Source organism: Malaya genurostris, chromosome 2 (genome assembly GCF_030247185.1).
Source record: "Malaya genurostris strain Urasoe2022 chromosome 2, Malgen_1.1, whole genome shotgun sequence".
Lineage (NCBI taxonomy): Eukaryota > Metazoa > Arthropoda > Insecta > Diptera > Culicidae > Malaya > Malaya genurostris.
In genome coordinates this window covers 240,532,399-240,554,520 of record NC_080571.1, presented here as the reverse complement: position 1 = coordinate 240,554,520, position 22,122 = coordinate 240,532,399, and the positions used below count along the sequence as shown (strand labels likewise).

The following is a 22,122-nucleotide window of genomic DNA, read 5'->3' as shown; positions in this document are numbered from 1 at the left end:
GGAATTCAGGCAAAGTCTAATAAATATAGTAGATGTTTATATCCTCTTATAAACAGAAATTCTAAGCGCTGTCTAAAAAACAAATTGGAACGTTTGGAACAATTTTGTTATCACCTAGCGTGACGGGTAAGGCGACACCTTGCACGCAGCCCACCTGGGTTCGATTCCCAACTACGCACATAAGGTCAGAAAATTTTTCTGGACCGAAGAAGGGAATGACTTTAAGGTTAAAACCTCTAAAATCGAAACAAAAACAAAAAGCAAACCATGCTGGTGAAAAAACTTTGACCCCTAAATTCGGATAAAAACATATGTTTCGGAGGAACTAGTTAAGTTTTTGTAAGACTTAAACATTCAAAGTTTTATTGTCCGGTTTTGCAAAAAACATGTTTTTAAATGATTTCGGAATTTCCAAATTAAGTTGCTCCTATCCGACTTTTGCGACCATTCGTTCATTTGTTCTGAAGGCATCACAGCTCTAAAATGTAAAGTTAAGCCACAAACGTTTTTGTCCTCCTAAATTTTGGATGTCTGGATTTAAAATTTAGGGGGAGAAAAATATTTGAGCAATGGAATAATGTATTGCTCTAACAACAATTTCTTTTTAAAAATGTTTCGAATAAGATAAGAGAGGCATCTTTCGGTAACGAGATCTTGAATATGTAAGTGTAAATTTTTACAATGAGTCTCTGCGAAAAATAAGTTATAAATAAGTAAATATAATTAATATATGTGATGAAAAAGTTCATATTCATTTGCATTGAAGAGCAATAGCCTAGAAGTTAACCATAACAGAAAAAAGAAGACCATAACAACGACACATCAGCAGCACTAACAATGAAGATTCAAATGTGGTTTTAGCTCGGGTTAGACTTACCTTGACAGTTCTTCGTCTTTGACTGTGCTTTGATGGCTCTTCAACAAATGACGATGGCAGCACTTGAACTCGAACTCGAAATTTTTTAAGTCGCCAGCTTGGATTTCGCCAGCATGCACCGGTCCCGGTGTGGATGAAGAGTACGCAACGCGTGTCAAGATTTGTCCGTCGTGTTTCTTCGACCAATTCTTCGATACGCTCTACTGGACCCGTTAGATCTGCGATGATAGCCACCGGATGCGTTCGAACTGGGCCTGACTGTGTTCCACTTTTTTTGTTAGCGTCAGATCTTAGAAGGGGACTGGCGGACAGGTGGCGTCGATCCCGATTTATCAACCAGTAGGGAAAGATCGAGTGAAAGAGATCGAAACCGTCAACGGAGACCTATTTTTATCTGTTTCGTTTCCCTCGAATTGGTGCCTTCAAACAGAACCGTGGCGACAGGAAATCGATATATTTTCTTTTCTAGCACGGAAGTTGTTGATGTTGATGTGTTTGAAGCCGGAGCTCGGCATAAACCTTCGGGCTAATGATGGAGATTATTACTGCTTGCCCTGACGGGATACTGCGAGATGGTACTGTGATTACTGCTACTACCGTTAGTACAAATCGTTATCATTATGAACGGGTTCTTCAGTGTAGAAACTTCCGCGCCACGCGCTTCACAAATAAAAAAACACTTCTCTTGCTGCTATCGGACACTTTCTTCACTGAGCCAACCAAGGCGGTTCACACGGCACACGAATAAGTTCCGGGAAGGAAAAACCGCCACTGCACTAAACCATCACCATAGTCACTATAGAGCACAGAGTTCAACACTGCTGCTGCTGCTGCGTCACCGACTGAATGCTGAGACTCTTGGACGAACACAAAAATACCACACTCACTCTTCGTCACTTAGCTCTCGCCTGCCAACAGACACTCAATGTTTGACTAACATCATTATCATCGGACTTCTTCTGGGCGGCAAGGTGGCAAACGAAAGCCAACCGAAATTTCACTTTTTCCCCGATGCTTGAACCGAAAGCTCTTACTCACTTACGGACACGCCAGGTTCACTGGGTATTCTCGACAAAAAAAACTCGCTTAATTTCACTATGCCACGCTGTCGGAGACGCTGCTCTTGCCTCTTGTATGTTGATAGCCTGGTCGGGTATCGACACCAGCTGCCCGAATAAATCGCCGGCGAGATGTTCGACAAAACTGAAATTACATGCAAAAAAAAAGAAGGGAAAATAAATTGTTGGCCGCTATCATCTTGCACACTCGCACTTCTATTCGCTCTTATATTCATCGTTTCGAAATATGGCTACGCTTTTTTTTCGCAGCATTCTCCTCGTTATGCTCGATTCGAGTGGCTTCGATGGCCAACAGTCAGATGAGGTGTGTAATTACTTAATCGCCTTGTTCATTTTGAGTTCACGTGGTTTCCTCCAAAGAGGGTGGAAATTCGAAGAAGAGTCAGTCGAAGATCATGAAAATATGTCGGTCGATTTTGTCTGTGCGAATTGAGTTAATAAATTTTATGCACTCATTAAATTTTGAAAAAACTTTTATTCCAAACACAGCACTACTTAATTGTAAGTCTATATCCTACGATAGTTCAATCCATTCTACCTTGGTGAAAATATCCTTATTTACATTTTCAAGGAATCTTATTGTATTTCTAAATTAAAGTTTATTGGTGAAATTGCAGCTAATAAAAATCAGAAACATGATTTGAATATTATCTATAATCAATACTTTTTACTGTAGCCTTTTAGTTTAAAACTGCGGCACAAGTTTTCAAGGCATCTTTTGGGAATTGTGAATCATTCATTTTGCAAAGCGGTAAATAGTTCATTTTTCTTAGAGTAATTACGTGTTCTAATGCGTCGTTCTAGCTCTTCCCACAGGTGTTCTATGAGAATTAGGTCTTGACTTTGGCTAGGTCATTTTAGAACTGTTTGTTTTTGTGACTTGAAAAATTGTTTGAAAATCCTAGAGTTTGTTTTTTTTTGTCACCCACGTGCTCACAACACGAGAAAGGTTGACTCAAAACTTGAAAGGTCTCCCTTGACCCAATGCGTACAAAATGGCTGTTTTTAGGTTTAATGAGTATTCTTCGCGTGTAGTCATGGTCAAATATCAGCAAGTAGACATAATTTTGAGTGGAACAATTTTAGTCAAAAACATTACCTGAATTGTAAACAACGTTGTTGCCGTTCAACAAGTACTAGTGACAACTTGAAAAAGTTACAAAAAACTGATGACCCACCTGTTTTAAGACGTTTGAATATTCATCTTTTTCAAACTTTTTTCAAGACGTTTTTCTCTAAAAAATGTTTCTATGGGTTTGTTTGAACATATTTTGTCGCTGGACTTTGATGCACTCCTTTGTCGAAAACAGGGGCACCAGCATTATCGAAGAAATACCACCTACAACACATATTCTATAGTAAAAAAAAACCTTTTTTATAGTTGATAAAACACATGATTCATGGATTTGGACGTGAAAGACAGACACGGTTCATATTTTTTTCAAATGAAATTTTCGTTCATCTGAATCAGCTCCCGTACACCATTTTATGTATGTCACTTCGTATTCGAGACGATAAATTACTCCCAGCCCCAAAACGGTTCGATCGCTACCTAAACTGTGCCACAGCTAATCTTTCCAATCGATTTGCACATACCTGCTTGGGACGTTGATACGCAAATTCCTCCTTTCGAGCCGAGGGTTGCATCGAATCAATGCCGCAGCAAGGGAAAGCAGTCGTGCTGCTAGTCGGTGACGGATGGGATGGCAGAAATCAAACCGAACGATTGACCTCATAACGAATGAAAATGCGACAAAAGTGGTGACAAAAACGCAACGGACCCGTTGCCACTGCCCTACCGGTCGAATACGACGCTGGCTGTTCAGCTATTAATCGACTGCTCACGCGGCCTCCGTCCAGCCAGCGAAGAAATGACGGTTACAACATGGGCTTAGGGTAACATGACTAAGCTAAACTCCGAATGTAACCTCAATATCGGTGTGTGGCTGCCGGAGTTCCCCCGACATTTCTCTTTGCATATTTTGCTTTCGACGAAGAGATGACTGGAACTCGCGTGGAACTGCCATGTCAGATTGTTCCCTCTTGACGTGCACGGATGCTGGAATGGGGTTTCGAAAACGTATCTCAAGATTATACCGGACATGTTCAATCCAACGATGATTGTAAACGAGGATGTTTTAGCTGATAAAAGAAAGACTGAAATGGGAAAATTGGGCTCCACAGAGTAATAGATATTGGGTGAAGTACACCAGATAAACATTTAATAGCAGATTTATATGAGAAGTATCTCTCTGTTTGATTATTTTTAGATAACTTTGTTATTTTAACTGCTAACGAGAGCAGATTTCTATCAGCATTTTTTACGAAAATTTCTGTTAAAAGCTTGTAACTGCTTTCTGATCGATCTACCTTACCCATATTAACGTCAGTTCATATTTATCATCTGTTCAAATCAAAATAAAATCATACGTTTCCAATTCAAACTTTCTAATGATATTTTCAATCTAGCGCCTCCTTTAGAACTAGTCTTCGCATTCGTCCATATTTCTAAGGAAATTGTGAAAAAGAATAAATCATCACTTTTTTTGAAATCGGAGAAAAGTCTACATGTAAAGCAAATCGTGATATGACTTAGTTTTACTAGAATGACTGAGGTTTCATATCGGGATATTCATCTAATTCTGCCAAGCTCCTGACGATCCAGATCCAGCAGGCAGCACGGGGTTTTGGGTGCCCAAGCTCATCGTAACAATGAAATGACGGCTATTAAGGATGAAACATACGTCAAATCAAACGTCAAAATAAGTCATTTGTGATGCTACACAGCAAAAATTATTAAATTTACAAGTAATTATAACCCACACAATTCATAAGAACAGGCGTGTGAACTTACAAGTTTCAGCACTCAAAAATATGTCAGAATACATTAAGTAAGTATTAGATCAATTATAAAAACTTGTTTTAATCCACCTAGTGGTGTAATGACACTTTACTCATATTTTTCATACCATCATAAATATTACTGTGAAGTTCTGAATACAACTGTTCATTGAATAGAAACAGGAAAGTTTGTTCGGGCGTAATCTAGCAAAATTTACGAATCAAAATACCCTATAGTTCCGGAACTGGAACGACTTCATTGATTCTATATGAAACCGTAAGACTTTTCCCTTTCTCACTTCGTCGCTTTACGTGTTCGGTATGTTGAGATACATGAAATAAATATCGTTGTTAAAATATAAACAGTATTTTATATTGACATGTAATATCATTAGGCTGGGAAAACCACCGATCACTGCTGATTTTGAGTGATCTTAACCAAGGAATAAATTATCATTACGACATCAGAACTGATCTGATCTCTAAGTGATTTTGATTTTTGTATGATCATGATCATGTCCAGTCGAGATCAGTAAAGATCTAAATTCTAAAAGAAATACTTCTGATTCGATCGGAAACGATTGGTGTAGAAAAACGTTTTTAATCAGCAAAAGTCCCCGGAGGGGCGAGTAAATTAGCGAAATTATTAAATTTACTTTAAATGAGTACGGTTCAAACGGTTGAACTTAAGTTATGCACTGATAATTTTAGTCAATTTACCAGGACCGTTGTAAGCTAATTGATCTTGACCTGCTATCCGTTCGCCGTGATGTCTCGAAAGCCGTCTTTGTTTCTGATTTAATATTATCACGAATTGATTGTCCAGATCTGTTACAAAAATTGAATTTCGACATCCATCAACGCAGTCTTCGATACCAGCCATTTCTGTGGTTACCTCGTGCTAGAACAAATTATGCATATAACGAACCTTTCCTCAGCATGTGTCGCTTTTTCAATCGTTGTTCTGATGTTTCCGATTTCCACTTGTCGCGTACTACTGCAAAAAAACGTTTCCTGAATACTCTCTCTAGTTAGCTTTAATTCTATCTACGTTCTCAGAGACAGGCACAGTTATAGTTTTCATGTTACTTAATTTTTTTAAATATATTATGTTGAGATAAAGATTAACGATAGTTGTATTTTCAGGCCAAAAAATGTGTCTGTTGGATATTTGTAATATGTAGATGCAAAAAACGAGAAGATTTTATGCCTGTTGGAGAAAGAGGTTTAAAGAACCTCAGCATCAGCGGGTTTTTCCCGGCTCCAAACAAATAAACAAATAAACAAAATCATCATCGGTATCAAACAGCTTGAAGTAAAGCAGTCTTTTGGCGCTCTATTCACTACGTGTGGTGTGAAAAATATTTTCACTAATTTCGTATTGGGTATTGCTATTGAAAAGTGAATGCTGCCGAACTAACAATATCAATGTGATTACGATCCAAAGTTAGTATTTTCATGAAACTTTCATCTAACATTCATTTCTCTTAATCTGGCATTCTTTTTATTATGAATCAAACAATCGATTGTGAATTCGAACACGGGGTGCATCAAACGAGAACATATGTAGAAACTACATAAGCCGTGCCGTAACAAAACCGGTATTTTTCCCAACTCTGGTGATAAAGAGTGTTAGAGGAGTATTTTCCAAAGATACAAAATTGACAATTTTCCATGATTTTAAAAATCTCATTGATTCGCGTTACCCTTAGTTATCAATTCCTGTAGGATTACTGTTATCACTGATTTTCACACCCTTAGCGGAGATCAACGATTTCAGACGTAGATAAATCGAACATTTTTGCTGAACTTGATCATATGTGATTTTCTTCGACAAAGATCAAAGCTGATCAAATCATCCAATGATTGATCTTTCATGAATCTATAATCATTTTAGCTCAATATCACTACCGATTTTGTGTGATGAAAGATCAGTACTGATTTTGATCGATGTGATTTGAAGATCACTGATCAATTGATCTTGAAAAGATCAGATCAGTAGTGACCTTTATTGGAAAAAATCACAAGTGATCTTCTTTGGTAGCGATCTCGATTGGACGACTTTTTAATCTTGCTTTCCCAGCCCAGGTTATTAATAAATGTATTCTTAACTGTTATCAACTATATTTTAATGTGCACTTATATCTAATTCTGCGCGTTGGAATCATTGTTTTCATTTTTTGGGCCAAACCACCGTTTTTTTATAATTCATGAAAGAAGATAGACATTTTTCTTTTAACATAGAATCAATCGCTTGAAGCATAAAATTTTGGCGCATACCTGAAATATTACTAGATGATCATTCATTAATATGGATTTAACGAAAATGATTAGGTATAGACGAACGCATATACATTCGATTGATGATATTTGGTTATTAGCAAATGCTTTTAATTTCAATATCTCTCAGGAGTACAAATATGTGTGAATTTTTTGTTTTTTGAAACACCAAATCAGTAAACATTTTCTAATTTGTCACCAAATCTTTTTCATCTTAAACAAGGTTAACCTTATCACAACACCGCTGTTAGATAAACACTTGTTATGGAATCATAAATTTCTCAAATCGAATGAACACAATTTCACCAAACGCTTCAACCATCGATGTTGTTTTCATTGACATTTTGAAGCGACACGAACAGATTTCAACTAAAAAAGTTGTTGATTTTGCATTGCGATTATGGTTTTGCTCTCAACTGTTTCCGCCATTTGACAGCATTCAAAACAACATATTTTTCAACTACTTGAATATATGCAAATCAAAAACCATATTGGTTGAATCGAAACGAAATTAGTTGAATAAACTATCGCAAAAATCAAAAACTGCGATATCGCAATTTTATGATCGGAGGGTTTCCGCACGTAAACTAAAGACTGTCCCAGAAAGTATGGACGCACTTTGATTTCGCTGTAAACAATTCACAAGTGTCAGATACTCAAATTTTATTCGATATACTGATAATATTAGACTACAACAACAGAATATTATTCTCAACATCTGCCACTTAGCCATTGTAGACTAGCTGGCGCACCTTCTTGCGAACGTTCCTCATTAAGTTCCGTACAGACTTCTTGGCGACAAGTTTTGACACTTTTTTCCAATCTTTTTCGAACTGTTGAATGGTTTCGGTGAGACATGTTTCCTAAGATGTGTCTTCGTTAATGCCCAAAATTCCTCAATTGGTCGAAGTTGTGGGCAATTTGGTGAATGTCTTTTGGGACGAAAGTGACATTTTTGGTAGTATACCATTCTACCGTTGATTTCGAGTAGTGGCAAGAAGCAAGTTCTGGCCAGAAGACAACAGGATCCTTGTGGCTTCGAATCATTGGTAGAAGTCGTTTTTGTAAACATTCCTTGATGTATATTTCGCTGTTCATTGGAGCAGTGGTGATGAAGGGTTTCGAAATCTTACCGCAACTACAAATTGCTTGCCAGACCATAGCTTTCTTACCAAATTTTTCGACTTCAATCGATGTTTTGGACTGGTTTAACACTTGTCCTTCTCGTACCGTATAATATTGTGGTCCCTGCAAGAATTTGTAATCGAGTTTCACGTAGGTTTCGTCGTCCATGATTATGCAGTTCAAATTTCCAGCAAAATCGTATTGTACAGCTTTCGAACCCTCGGCCTGATCGATGCTTCTTGTTTCGGACTACGTTTTGGTTGTTTCTGCTTCTTATAGGTTCGAAGATTCAAAGGTTCTTTAGCACGAAGAACATTTGACTTCGAAGTGCCCACTTTTTTGGCCACATCCCGAACTGAAACCTCCTTCTTTTGCTCGAACGCCTTCAGTATACGTTTATCCAACTGAGGGTTACCAGAACCTTGTTTTCGACCCGTTTTCGGTTTATCCTCAAAGGTGTTATCCTCACCGAATTTCCTGATTGCATTTCGCACGGCTTTTTCATTTACTCCTTCCATTTTTGCTATCTTTCTCTGTGACAGTCCGCGTTCTGTGCACCATTTGTACACAATTTTTCGACGTTGTTCTGCTGAAAGTCCACGCATTTCGAAACAAACTAATGAAAACGAATAAACAACTGCACAATTGGTTAGAGAAGAGTGTAAACAACAGGACGCAGCCATAAAAATTGACAGATTCTGAACTATTGCGAAATGGCAGCGGTTTTTGGTTGCGTCCATACTTTCTGGGACAGTCTTTAATCAGCCTTTTAAATCGAAGAATTTATAAGTCAGTTTTATTGTATGTTTATTTGTTTCTCCCATTGTTTGTGAAAAATACTCATGAAATTGAACATTTTCCACTTATCGCACTCTAGTTCCTTAACTAAAAGTCGAATCTTAATAAAACGATCTAAAAAATTTTAAATAATTTCAAGACCTTTCGTATAATCTCAGGTTGTGAAAATCGGTGGAAAAACTTTCGAAAAAATTATGTGCACATTTTATATTTAATTTTCACATATTATCCTATGAAATTGAATAGCAGGCTATGGTATTTGAATTTAAGTTTGTGAAAATCGGTTCAGCCATCTCCGAGAAAAGTGAGTGCATATTTTTGTTACATACATACACACGCACAGATAGATACACACGCAGACATTTGCTGAGTTCGTCGAGCTGAATCGAATGATATATGCCATTCGGACCTCCAGGCCTCGGTTGAAAAGTCGGTTTTCACAGTTATTGCATAGTATTACTGTATGAGAAAGGCAAAAAGTAATTTTCAACTCTCGAATACATCAGAAGGTGTAAATTTACACGAATTATTCTGGATGTGCAGTATATGTCTGCACTTTTAGGAAAAATCACATTTACGCTTGACGTAAATTCAAGTATGCCGTAATTTCTGCGACGATGACACAATATTACATCTACTAACATGTAAAAATAGATTTTGTGCCTGTATCGATGTAAGCATCAGCTAAATCAACTGTGAAGTTTTTGATATGACTTATCTTTACATGCTTTGAATTGTGAATGTAAGTAAATCGCGACGCTCCTTTTATGTGCATCTATTACGATATAAATTTTCCTGAGTGTGTGCACAGTAAAAAAAATAATGAAATTTGCAAATGACGCAAATTCTCATAAGACATAATTCATAAGAACATAAGACATAATTCATAATTTTTAAAATGACTGAATTTCACAATAATTATTAAAATATGGGTAAACCATGCCCCACCTTTCAAGCAGACGTGTAAATTTACATGTTTCTATACTTAAAAATATGAGTTAGACCCACTTAAAATTAAGTAATTTTTGAAGCTATCTGGGGTCTCAGAGACGCAAATTTATACGTTTTTTCTAGTTTCTAATGAATCTATTTTAACAATTATTCGAGAATTGTGTCTGAAAAGTACAGAACGGTGGAATGGTATTTATTTATTGAAAAAAATATTTATATCTTGTCTGACTGATGCCAGAAAGTATACACTCAAAAACATTATGTAACTTTATGTATTTCAATTCTCATTCTTTCATCCATATATTGAAAATTTGGGACGTTTGACTATAACAGGTCAAAATTATTGTGAATCGTTTTCTGTCATTATCGGTTCTCGAAGCTTCGATTGAATATCGACACCGGTCGCCGATTTATTTATTAATATTTTTCCATTAAAAAACTGTCAAATATGGTTTGAATGAGGCTTTGTATTATACAAAACATTTGAATGTTTTCGGGCTGGGCAAAGATATGTTAGATTTTGATGAGTTACTGTTGTCGTCAATTTTTCTTACCCAATGTTTGCTTAATGGGATATAGAACTAACAAAATATTTTAACTTTCTAGTATTGAAAAAACCTATGCTATTCAACATTTCTTCCTCAGAATAGTCAAACTGTTGATTAATCAATCCAAAATCTTAAATTATTTTAACTTGGTGAGTAGTGGAAAAAATTATGTACCTAAAGTAGGTATTCGACTATCAAAGTTTGGGTACCACTGATTTAAGTTTCAATTTTACGATGTTGCATTTTATAATAACATTTTTCCAGATTTTGAAAAGGTCAGAAATTACAAAACATACAATCAAAAAATCAATTGTTCTTATCATTTAGGGGTTAACCTAGGTTTGTTCTTAGGGCACATAACCGTTTTTACTTTTCTTTACGTTTCATCATAGACTCGTCAGTACAGAGCAACTCAAACTGACGAGTCTAAGACGAAACGTAAATAAAAATGAATTGTTTTTAAAAATTGTATAAACAGATACGAAAACGAAATTTATACAAAGTTTTTAAGTAAAAGAGCCGAATAATCAATATTTGAAAATATATTAAAATAGTATAATAAACTTGTAAATTTCTATTATTGGATTTTTAAATCTCTTAAAGCTACCAAATGTGATGGCTCACAAGTGAGAAATTCGAAACCTATCTTCTCTACAATATAACTTCCTGAAGGATAGTTTGGGTAACATCTTTTTTAATAAATGTTACCATTTGTAACTATTTTCATTATTCATACAGCAGCTCAAAACCATTTTTTTTTTCAAATAATGTGACTGTATAGTGATAATGTCCCGAGCCTATTAGTCGCTAGATAGACTCATTTCCCTCCTTGTTTTGCAGACCATCAGAGCAGTTAAATCAGTTTTAAATTCACCACCAGTTTCCAGTTGCACTGTATTAATAACAATTATGACCCCGATTCCGCCGTGTATCGTCATCCGAACCGGAGCCACCTGTTCTCCTTGCTGTAAGTGATCGCAAATTACCAGATATTTGTGCAATTATGGAGCGGCCGTGCCTCCATTCCTCAAACAGGTGCCCTCGCGCTTCAAGCTTGAATATGTTTAAACCTTTCTTCCATTTAGCGCAGCAGTTCTGCGCACGTAACTCATTAGTCTCATTTCACCTGGCTGTGTATTAAAAAAAAATAATAAAGACTCGCTCAGCCTAGAGCACTAGCTCCCAAGATTTTACCTGCCCTGGCCCGGATCGGGTGTCGTCAGAACACCCGCTCCGGGGAAATGTTTGCTTTCGATTCGCTAGTATACATGTTGCACCATGAAGCGATCGTTTCCATGAGCGTTGGAATTTATAATTACACTACATGGTCGGTAGCAAAGCATATGGATATTAAAAACAATACAACGAAAAAGAGCCGATCAGCAAACAGCAGCAAGAAAGCCCCGCTGCGCCGCGAAGGCGAGTGGCGGGCATAGAAAAAAAAAACGGTTGTTTCCATTAACGGTACCATGATTGAAAATCGATTCATTCTACGGTCGGATGCGGGTCCCCTGGAGTGAGAGTTCTTACTGGTAAGGTTTACTGGGCTCGAGTTTGAGAGAGTCGGATTTCGGCGATCGTTTCGCTCAAAATAAATCCGATAGTAAACATATTTATAACACCCATTAATTAAGACACTGAATCGAAAAAAAAGTTCGTTCCAAATGAAGCAATTACAGAAACAGATAGAATTTAGGACTGATTTGGATTCATGAATTTTTGGAACTTGTTTTCCAAAAAGTCATTTAAGATTCACTCACTGGGAGTTTATTCTGGGTCCGACTTTCTGAGTTTTATTTGGGTCCGAATAACAGGATGAAGAGCGTTGAACATTCAGTAATAAAAAGGAATTACGCAAAACACGGGAAATGGGTTGTGGAGGCCCAATTGTCAATTGACGGCCGAACGTATCCATTCTGGCTATACCAGTCCTCAGTTTCCGGTTCCGAAAGCACGAACTCTAAAGTGGAACGAACTCACTTTTCTCAGCTTGGCCGATTTTTACAATCTTAGGTTCAAGTAAAAGGTCATATAATTTCATACATAACTCCTGATTGTCATCCGCAACTGACTTCCGGTTCCGGAATCTTGAGATGATGAGCCGTCTCATTTAAACTGTCTTATAAAGCGCACTGGTACGTACATTCGGTGGTGCGGAAGAAGAAAACACTACACCGGCTCTACGAACAAAGCACGTTGAGTGTGGTGCTCAATTTCGTACCCACGATAAAGAAAACGAAAAACAATTTCAAACAAGCTCGATTTTAAAAACACAAGCAAGACTATCGGCACCGAGCACACATGAGCCCGAGTTTTCAATCGTTTTGAAGGAAACAGAATCACAGCAAAGGCACGAATGTCTGTTACCGGTGTGTGATTTTTGTTGAACACGGTGCTGAGGCAAAGACAGGATAATGAATTATCAAAGTTAGTTGACGACACAAAGTAGTACAAAACTTTCGAAGTAGATTGTAAAATTCCGATTTCGGTTCCGGAAACAGCTATTCAAAATGTCCAATATAAACTTGCAACGATTTCTTGTGAAATATCCACACCACCAGGTGGATTTAAATTTTTTTTGTCGATTTACATACTCAGTACAGAAAAAGTATAACTATACGTTTGAATTAATAATTTAAGGGACCCAAAAAGGAATGATTTGTGAAAATTATACTTTTTGCATCATTTATTTATCTTTACCCGATCCTGAATTCGGAACATTCAGCAACTGGAACAGAAGTAAAGAGCTAAATGCGGAACCTCGAACTGGCATAGAATTCATTTGCAAAAATCAGGTTCATGAATTCATTAATTTAGATCTAGAATTCCGGAACTTAACTCATTTAATTTAATTTAATTATAGAACTTAGTTCTAAACTTGAATTTCAAACCTGAATTATGAAACTAAATTCAGTTTCTGAGCCCAAGTTTCGAATTTAACTCCTGCATGTAAGCTTTCAATACTGAACCTGAATTCTGAAACTGAAATTAGGAATTGAATTATGGTTCAGAAGTCAATTCAGAATTCAGAAGAATTCTGGTTCGGAGTTCAAATGTAAAATTTTGTTCCAGATCAACATTTGATATTTTGAATGTATTTTCAGAAACCTGAAGTTGAATTCCTAAATCAGATATCTGTACACAAATTCCGAACTTATATTAGGCACTAAATTCAGTTCCAGTTCTAGTGAAAAAACCAGATCACAAAAATATAATCCCAGAATCTGAAAATATGATGTAGTTCCAGAGTCTTAATTTTAACTTTTGAGCCTGTATTCTGGAAATAAATTCTGAAAATGCGTTCTGAAACTAAATTCTAAACCTTAAATTAAGTTCAGGATTCCATGGTTTACCGTTTTACTTTTCTTTCTCCACGCCATGGCGCCCAAGCACAGCAAAGCATGCTCGGTTCTCCTAGAAGTTTCTTCATGTGTTTATGCAGGCCTGTTTAATTGGCCGAACAATGTCCTCGGATAGAAGCTAGTGGTCTAAAGTTCTGATCATATATTTGATGGCATGGAGATAGAATTATGTTGAAGCGTTTAGTACAACTCGAGATATTTACTGTTGAGTTCTACTTTTTCTTGAACAGGACGAATTTTTGAAAGGCGACCCATCGTAAAGTAATGCGATTCACGTCAAAAAATGGAAATCTGCTTCGTTGCTTGTTTACGTCTCATGTCGATTGTTGGTAGGAGAGTTCATAGTGCTATAATAAGCCAACATTATTGTGATAGAGGTCTGACTTCGATCTAGAAATAGTTCAACTTTTGTTGGAACTTTAAAGGTATATGTAAATTTATTTCCTGACAGAACCAATATTCGTCATATGCTCGCAACAGGAGTCTTAGAAGACAAGTACATGAGCATACAGAATTTCTAAAATTCATTTAGTTTGGATTCCAAATTTATAATTGTTATATGTTTCTATACAATTTCATTCACATCTCGTCGAATGAACATGACCAAACTACAAAAACGGAGAAACGAAAGAGTTGATAACGACTACAAATTCTGCATGTTATTAATTACACCATATTTGAGGTTACAGACAAACAGCTAAGCTTGCGAACAACGAGCGAACGGCTTAAGAATACCGGTTGATGAATTCACTTTCTCCAGCTAATCACTTTTGAGACCTTTTCAGTACACCTCATCGAGCGGCGTTGTTCGTCACCACTTCACGCCTCTATCAACAGCGCAGCATTTCACACTTTCCTTCAAACACAATGCTCCTTCACACAACTGAGTGGGATCATTATTCCTCACAGTCACTTTCGCGTGGCTGTCGTTGAAGCTCACCGTAAAGTGCAGGGTTTCCATCGATTAGAAGAGGCCAACAAACACAAACTTTGGAAACATTAATCGCAGATGAAAAATTTGATGACAGTATGCATCGAAAATGAAAAGAATTAAAACAATGTACCATTGAAGTAACAGTAAAAGAGTGCTCACCGGTTTTTGGTTTCCTGTGAACAAACGTTAACTTGTTCCGATATGGCGAAGCATTAAAAGATAGGCTGCCTGACGATGGTTTTTTCGTGAAATGTTTTGAGTAACAGGCTCATGTGCAGCTTTGTATTCTTCTTTTGAGAATTAATCCTGTTAATCATGGGATTAACCCACAAGCTTAGTAGTACGCTTTGTTCGTTAATTGCATAGACCTGGTCTAGTCCCGTAAAAAACCCTCGCATCCTCACTTATGCACTACTTTAATCAGCCTAGTTTATCTTCAAAACATCAAATGAAATGGAAAGATCAAGACATTTACAGATACTGTTAAAATTATTACGCATTTCCTCTATGGGTCCATTTTGTCCATAGTCAGTACATTGATAGTCAAATCTTGAAAAGTTCCAAGATCTCAAACTTTTAAATAATGCATAAAGAATAACTCGAAAAAAATATTTAGGGTGTCAATTTGACTCATCAATAATTTTTCAATAATTCAATCTCTGGACATATTTCATATAAAGTAGAAGATCAATTGAACTATTTGGCTATTTTAAAGATAAATTCCGAGATTCCTATTAACTATTGCATGGAAGTATTGAGCTCTGAAAAACATCTAAATGACTGAAAGCAAAAATCGGGTAAGTGCCAAAACCCCGTTTAAGAAGTTTCATATGCAAAAACCGGACACGGATTTTGCAATGCAAAAGTTGTTTGAAATTGTTCAAAATTGTTTAAAAAAATCACAGGTTCTACCAAAATAAAGTTTTTATCTGGTTTTTGCATTTAATGTTTTTACCGACTGCCTCTGTGGGAAAGCAGCATAGATCAGGTTACCCGTAACAAACAAGCAAACCATGCTTGCAATCCGTCGACAAAGTAGAACGGAAAAAATAGACTTGTGATCAGTGTGTGTGTTCTGTTGAACTTGTTTCCGTAGATATAGGACTGCAAGTGAATACCGTGGTGACCAAGTACAGCGAAGCATGCTTGGTTCATCTAATTAATTGGACTATCTCTTCATTTGTTTTCATATGCAGGGTAGTTTAAATGGTATAACAATTTCCCCGGAAATAACAGAATATTTCGATATCAGAAGCTTCCATTTATTGTGCATACCACAGTCGCTGAAAATATTCAGTTCTTGCTGTAAGACAGTGCAGTCCTCTTCTGATCGAATGATAAGCAACTTACATCCTGGTGGCAGGGCAAAACACATGTTATTGTAAAACAGGAAGAATAGCGTATGTCCAAGGTTGCTACCTTGAAACACATCCGATAGATTCGAGAAAATATTTGATCTAAGCCATTTAGTGGCTGCCTCGAGGCCTATGTAAACCTGTGCTTTAGATTGAAAATTAGTTTTAGAGAAGCACATAATGAATTCGCTCATATTGTGAATATGATGGCAGTATTGCCATCTGGGTCAATTGAAGTTTATGATTTCAATGTTTTAGTTTTTCTGTGAGCACTTTTATTCTAACGAGACCTGTGTGTACAGCTTTCAACGATTTTTCACCGCTCAATTTTTCCAGAGATGGCCAAACCGATTCCATCAAATTTAGGCTCGTTTAAAAGCTCTTGATAAAGTTCGAAGATTACTTCTGGTTGTAGAGATATAATGGTATAAGTAACGTAACCGACAAAATGCGTTGTTGTTCTACCGCTCAATTTTGCCAGAGATGGCTAAGCTAATATAAGAATATACTTCAAGAGTGAATGACGGTTCCGAAGATATAATGTCATAAGTGACGTGTATTGATAACAAATGAAAGATATTATCACATCAATAGGTGGATTGAGCACCTAGGTTTAAAGAGTATATTTGATAAAAATGGCACACACATATTTATTCATCTAAATTAAACCGATTATATCGATTTCTAAGGAAATGAATGATTCATGTTTACCAAATGTGTTTCTTTTAATTTCGTCTCCCATTACGAATGCCCACATCTGCCATTGATGGGCTCATATCTTTTGGTAGAAAATTCACTCCATTGACGTGGTACCCCTCCAACTCTTGGAGCTTGGAACGCGTAGTGACAGGATGCTAAATCAACACAAACCAGAATTGATCCTTTGTGCTGCCATACGCTGACAAGCGAAATACATATCTAAAAAACAAATGTAACTTGATGAATTTTGAAGAAGATGTACAATTGTTACAGAATCGTTGTTTATATTAGATATGTTGAGAAAGATTGTGCAACCTGTCGCTGTTTAGTTTCACAATAGTACCGAAAAAATAATCACATAATCCAGTAGCCAAGTTCCTGAATTCAATTCCAGCATGCTTAATCTAAATAAGGGTAATGAACTCAGAAACTACAATCAGGCATTAAATTCTGGTTTTAAAGTCAGTTTTAAAATTCTGGTTCCAAAATCCAGATTTAGAACTCATATCATTGTTTTGCTTCGGAATTCTGAATTTTACTTCCAGATTGAGAATTCTGGATGAGTTCTGAACTTAAATTAAGTGACAAAAAGTTAGTTCCAAATCTAGTCAACGAACCAGTTCCAAAAATCTAGCTCCAAAATCTATAGTTAGGATTCAGTTTCGTAGTCTAAGTTTCAACTTTTGAACGCGTATTATGGAACTGAAACTGAATTCCAAAACTACATTCTAAAACAAACAAGTTAAAGATTCATGTGGATTCGGATTAAAAATCAGTTTCAACATACAATTTAAATGAGGCTTTACAAGTGAATGATAGCGCAAGCTGTTCGTTTTAGGTTTTATACCACACAGATGGCACATCAGTTTTGACTGCTGCTGAGTACTCGCTTCGTCTGAGATTACCTCAAAACTATCGTCCCTGTGCGAAAAAGACAATCAAACGTAATGAGTTTTCCCCAATGTTTACAAAAGTTATAAAAAGCTTTTTTTAAAGTTATTTATGGTTATCTCACACTGTTGAAAATTTAATCACAAATTAATAATCATATTTCTAATAGCTTGTAGAAAAAATTGTGTTGTTAGGTTAAATACAACAAGAGATATTCAAAATTAAGTTCTACCCATTCTTGTACGGGGTAAATTTTGAAAAGGCGCCCCATAGTAAAGGAAACGACAAAATAAACGTAATGATACTCACCGCAAAATAGAAATGATAATGGCCAAATAGAAAATATTACCGTAAAAAACTATTTTATGCAGTCAATTGTCAAGTTTTCTTATTTTACAAATAATATTCCGTTCATAACAAGAACATGAAACAATCGGTAATTCTTTTTTACATTATTCTATAAAAAAGCTGGTACAATTTTACTGGTAATATTCGGTATAACGGTTCCGCTTCCATCGAATCACAAATATGAAGTTTGAATATTTGTAGATTAGTTTAGTTTGATAAATTGTATCAAAAAAGAAATCAAAAAAAATACTACAAAAATTGATTTTATGAATGTGTGTATATGTGTATTAATGTGTGTTCATGTGTGTTTTAAGGTGTGTATGTATGCCTGTGTGTATGTAACATATAATGTCACTCAATTCTCACAGAGATGACTGAATAGATTCTCACAGACTTAAACTCAAACAAAAGGTCATATAGTTTGCTAGCCTGATATTGAAGTTCATCTTGATAGTTCAAAAACGTCATTAACTTCGATTTCGCAGCAATGATTTATTGGTACGAATTGGTATCGAAGAAGAAAACACAAAGGCGCCTTTACGATCGATGCGCACAGCGTGCTTTGATCTACTTCGCACACACCAATAATGCCGTTTTTGTTTTCAGCGCTGGTTTTGTTTATTTGTACTCAGTAGAATGAGAGTGTTTGATAGTTCGGCTGTTCCAAACTCGTCAAAAGATGAAAAAAATGCCAAATGTAGTTTAGTGTGTGGTAATATTGTCAATAAAAACAGTAAATTATATTTACATAAATGCTGTGATTAGAAATGATTATATTGATAATAATAATAGAAAAAAAATCCAATCAAAGCATGTTTTATTATGCTGCTTGAAAAGTATTACTATCCATTCAACGTGAATTTTATACACAGCAGTAACAGGAGCATAGGTTTTCGTTTGGTTTCATATGAGTTTAATCAACTCAACCGAAATAGTAAATGAAAAGTAAATCAACCAGCTTTATTTCAAACAAAGTCTCTGTCGCTAAAATCAACATTTGAAAGGAAAATATTTTATGCTGAACTTTTTATATGGTGAAAATGTCTAACCGTCTTATAATTCAAAATAAAGAAATGCACGAAATTTTCAAAGCAGATTTTAAAAACATTTGAACTTGTAGGCCTGGATATGTGATGACCATAAAATCTTTTTATGACTATGACAAACTCCGGATTCTAGCTCTGGAAATGGATTGTCAAAAACTCCAATATGCAGCTGGTATCGATTTCTCATGAAATGTTAGGGAGAAAGGTATCATCATACCCCTAGATGGATAAAAACAGGTTTTATTATGTATACATACTGTTACTGTCAAAGTCATATTGAAAAATATAAAAAAAAATGTTTTTCAACATTTCAATATCAATCTGATGAAAATGGCTCTGAAAATTTGTACGAATGATTGCTTATTTCACCACATCCGCAAATCGTCTGTTTGATCAGGAATTTTTTCTGCAAATTTTGATGATTTCTTCTTTTAAACATACTCCAGAAAATCGAGGTTTCACTTGACAATTGACACACCTACTTGCCCAGCAAGTCGACGTAAGTTGCGTCATCCTACACAATGCAACACGATTTAGCTAGCAACATCGTGTAAAGTCTCCGGAGCAGGAGAAAGGCGAAACTCTTTTCGAAAAACCCGAACATTCATTAAATTGTTGATCTGAACTAAATACAATTTTTCAAAGATAGTTTTACTGTTCAATTTTCTCGAAGATAACTTAACCGATTTCAACAAACTTAGGTTCATTTAAAAGCTACTATTGTACAATTTTTCAAGTTTGAAGCTCAAATGGCTGTCACCTCTGGTTAAGGGGGGCGTTGGGTCTAAGCAATGAAAAAATCCTAATTTTTGCGATTTTTTTAGAATTATCGTTCAACAAAGAATTATCATTCAACAAAGTAAATCCTCTCCAATATAACAATCATCGAAAAGGAAAAAGTTGGGGTCTGGTTTTTTATATGTAGAAAGTGTTTGCAAAATTTGAAAAAAATATTGCAGTAGATTTTGAATGACGATGGACACGGACTTTCAAAACTTGCTTTCGAGAAAAACGCGTTTGAAGTTTTTTATCTAGAGAATCAATGGAAACAATTTAATATTCTAATGAGCCCGTAGGATCTAATATTTTCAAAAAATCGTGTTTTTTCTTTTGCATTATGTTATAATGAAACATTACAAAAATGTTTTGTCAAGTTTATAAGTCAAATGAAGTAGGAATCTTGGGCCTGTGTGCCGAGCTCTTACTTCTTCGCAGTATAATATAAGCAGAAGTAAAGGCCCATAATTCCCAGAGTTTTGTTCCGATAGAGTTGAAAATTTCACAGAATATTCTTGAAATGTTTTACTATAAGAAAATACAAATAAAATAATAAATGATTTTTCAAAAGTGTTAGACCCTACCCGCCCCTTTAAGCCCGATCAGAAGAGAATAGTTAAAGTATACCTTATTATGCACTTGTCTCCGACTAGAAAAAGAGCTTAAAGTGATATTCGTGAGGTAGAGTTAAAAGCTAAAATTGCTAAATCAAATACTTAAAATTGCCACCCGCATGAGCAGAGTAATATCTTATTGAGGTATTTCTAGTATTATAATAATAGCACAGAAACATTGAAATGTAGAACACAGTGACTAAAATTGAAACGCATCTAAATTATCTCTTAGGGAACACAATTAACGGGTTCGACAGATATTTTTCTATTGTTGGTGCATACCAAATGAATGATAAAATAAATCGATGGAAAATATTTCACTAAATTCGTACATTTTATAATCCAAAATTTTTTTTATGCCGCACAAAATTTTAGTTTTTTCTTGCATTTTTACTAAATTCAAGAAAACTTTCTAAAACCACTCTAGAAGCCATCAAAATTTGGATTATATTATCCCCAAATTTGCGGAATACTAACAAAACAAATTAAAGGATTATTTTGCCGTTTCATTAATAAAATAATGTCTAAATACGCAATGATAGAAAGTAAACCATGACTTTGATATTAGTTTGTTATCGCTTTATATTCGGTTGGAGATATAATGATATAAGTGACGCGTTGTTTTTTACCGTTCGATTTTCCAAGAAGTGAGTTAGCCGAAGTCTAGGCTTTTTTGAAAGCTACTTCAGAATTATGGATTAAACTCGAAGATCAAATGGCTGTCACTACTGGTTCCAGGCATATAAAGACTGTCCCAGAAAGTTTGGACGCATTCAAAAACCGCTGCCATTTCGCAATGGTTCAGAATCTGTCAATTTTTATGGCTGCGTCCTGTTGTTTACACACTTCTCTAACCACTTGTGCAGTTGTTTATTCGTTTTCATTAGTTTGTTTCGAAATGCGTGGATTTTCAGCAGAACAACGTCTAAAAATTGTGAACAAATGGTGCACAGAACGCGAACTGTCACAGAGAAAGATAGCAAAAATGGAAGGAGTAAGTGAAAAAGCCGTGCGAAATGCAATCAGGAAGTTCGATGAGGATAACACTTTTGAGGATAAACCAAAAACGGGTCGAAAAAAATGTCCTGCTAACCCTCAGTTGGATAAACGTATAATGAAGGCGTTCGAGCAAAAGAAGGAGGTTTCAGTTCGAGATGTGGCCAAAAAAGTAGGCACTTCGAAGTCAAATATTCTTCGTGCTAAAGAACGCTTGAATCTTCGAACCTATAAGCAGCAGAAAGAACTAAAACGTAGTCCGAACACGAAGCATCGATCAAGCCGAGGGTTCGAAAGCTGTACAATACGATTCTTGCTGGAAATTTGAACTGCATAATCATGGACGACGAAACCTATGTGAAACTCGATTACAAATCCTTGCCGGGATCACAATATTTTACGGTGAGAGAAGGGCAAGTGTCAAACCAGTCCGAGACATCGATTGAAGTCGAAAAATTTGGTAAGAAAGTTATGGTCTGGCAAGCAATTTGTAGCTGCAGTAAGATTTCGAAACCCTTCATCACCACTGCTTCAATGAACAGTGAAATATACATCAAGGAATGTTTACAAAAACGACTTTTACCCATGATTCGAAGCCACA

The 22,122-nt window shown here is 35.9% G+C and overlaps 1 protein-coding gene across 4 annotated transcripts in view; it reads right to left on the bottom strand.

Moving 5' to 3' along the window:
- The window catches only part of LOC131428313 (serine proteinase stubble), a 127,194-nt gene that overhangs the window by 93,611 nt on the left and 11,461 nt on the right, over positions 1–22,122 (bottom strand). For all 4 annotated transcript variants that reach the window (XM_058592174.1, XM_058592176.1, XM_058592178.1 and 1 more), the window contains exon 2: positions 878–2,080. The gene's annotated coding sequence lies outside the window, so the exon portion shown is untranslated. The remainder of the gene's footprint in view (positions 1–877; positions 2,081–22,122) is intronic.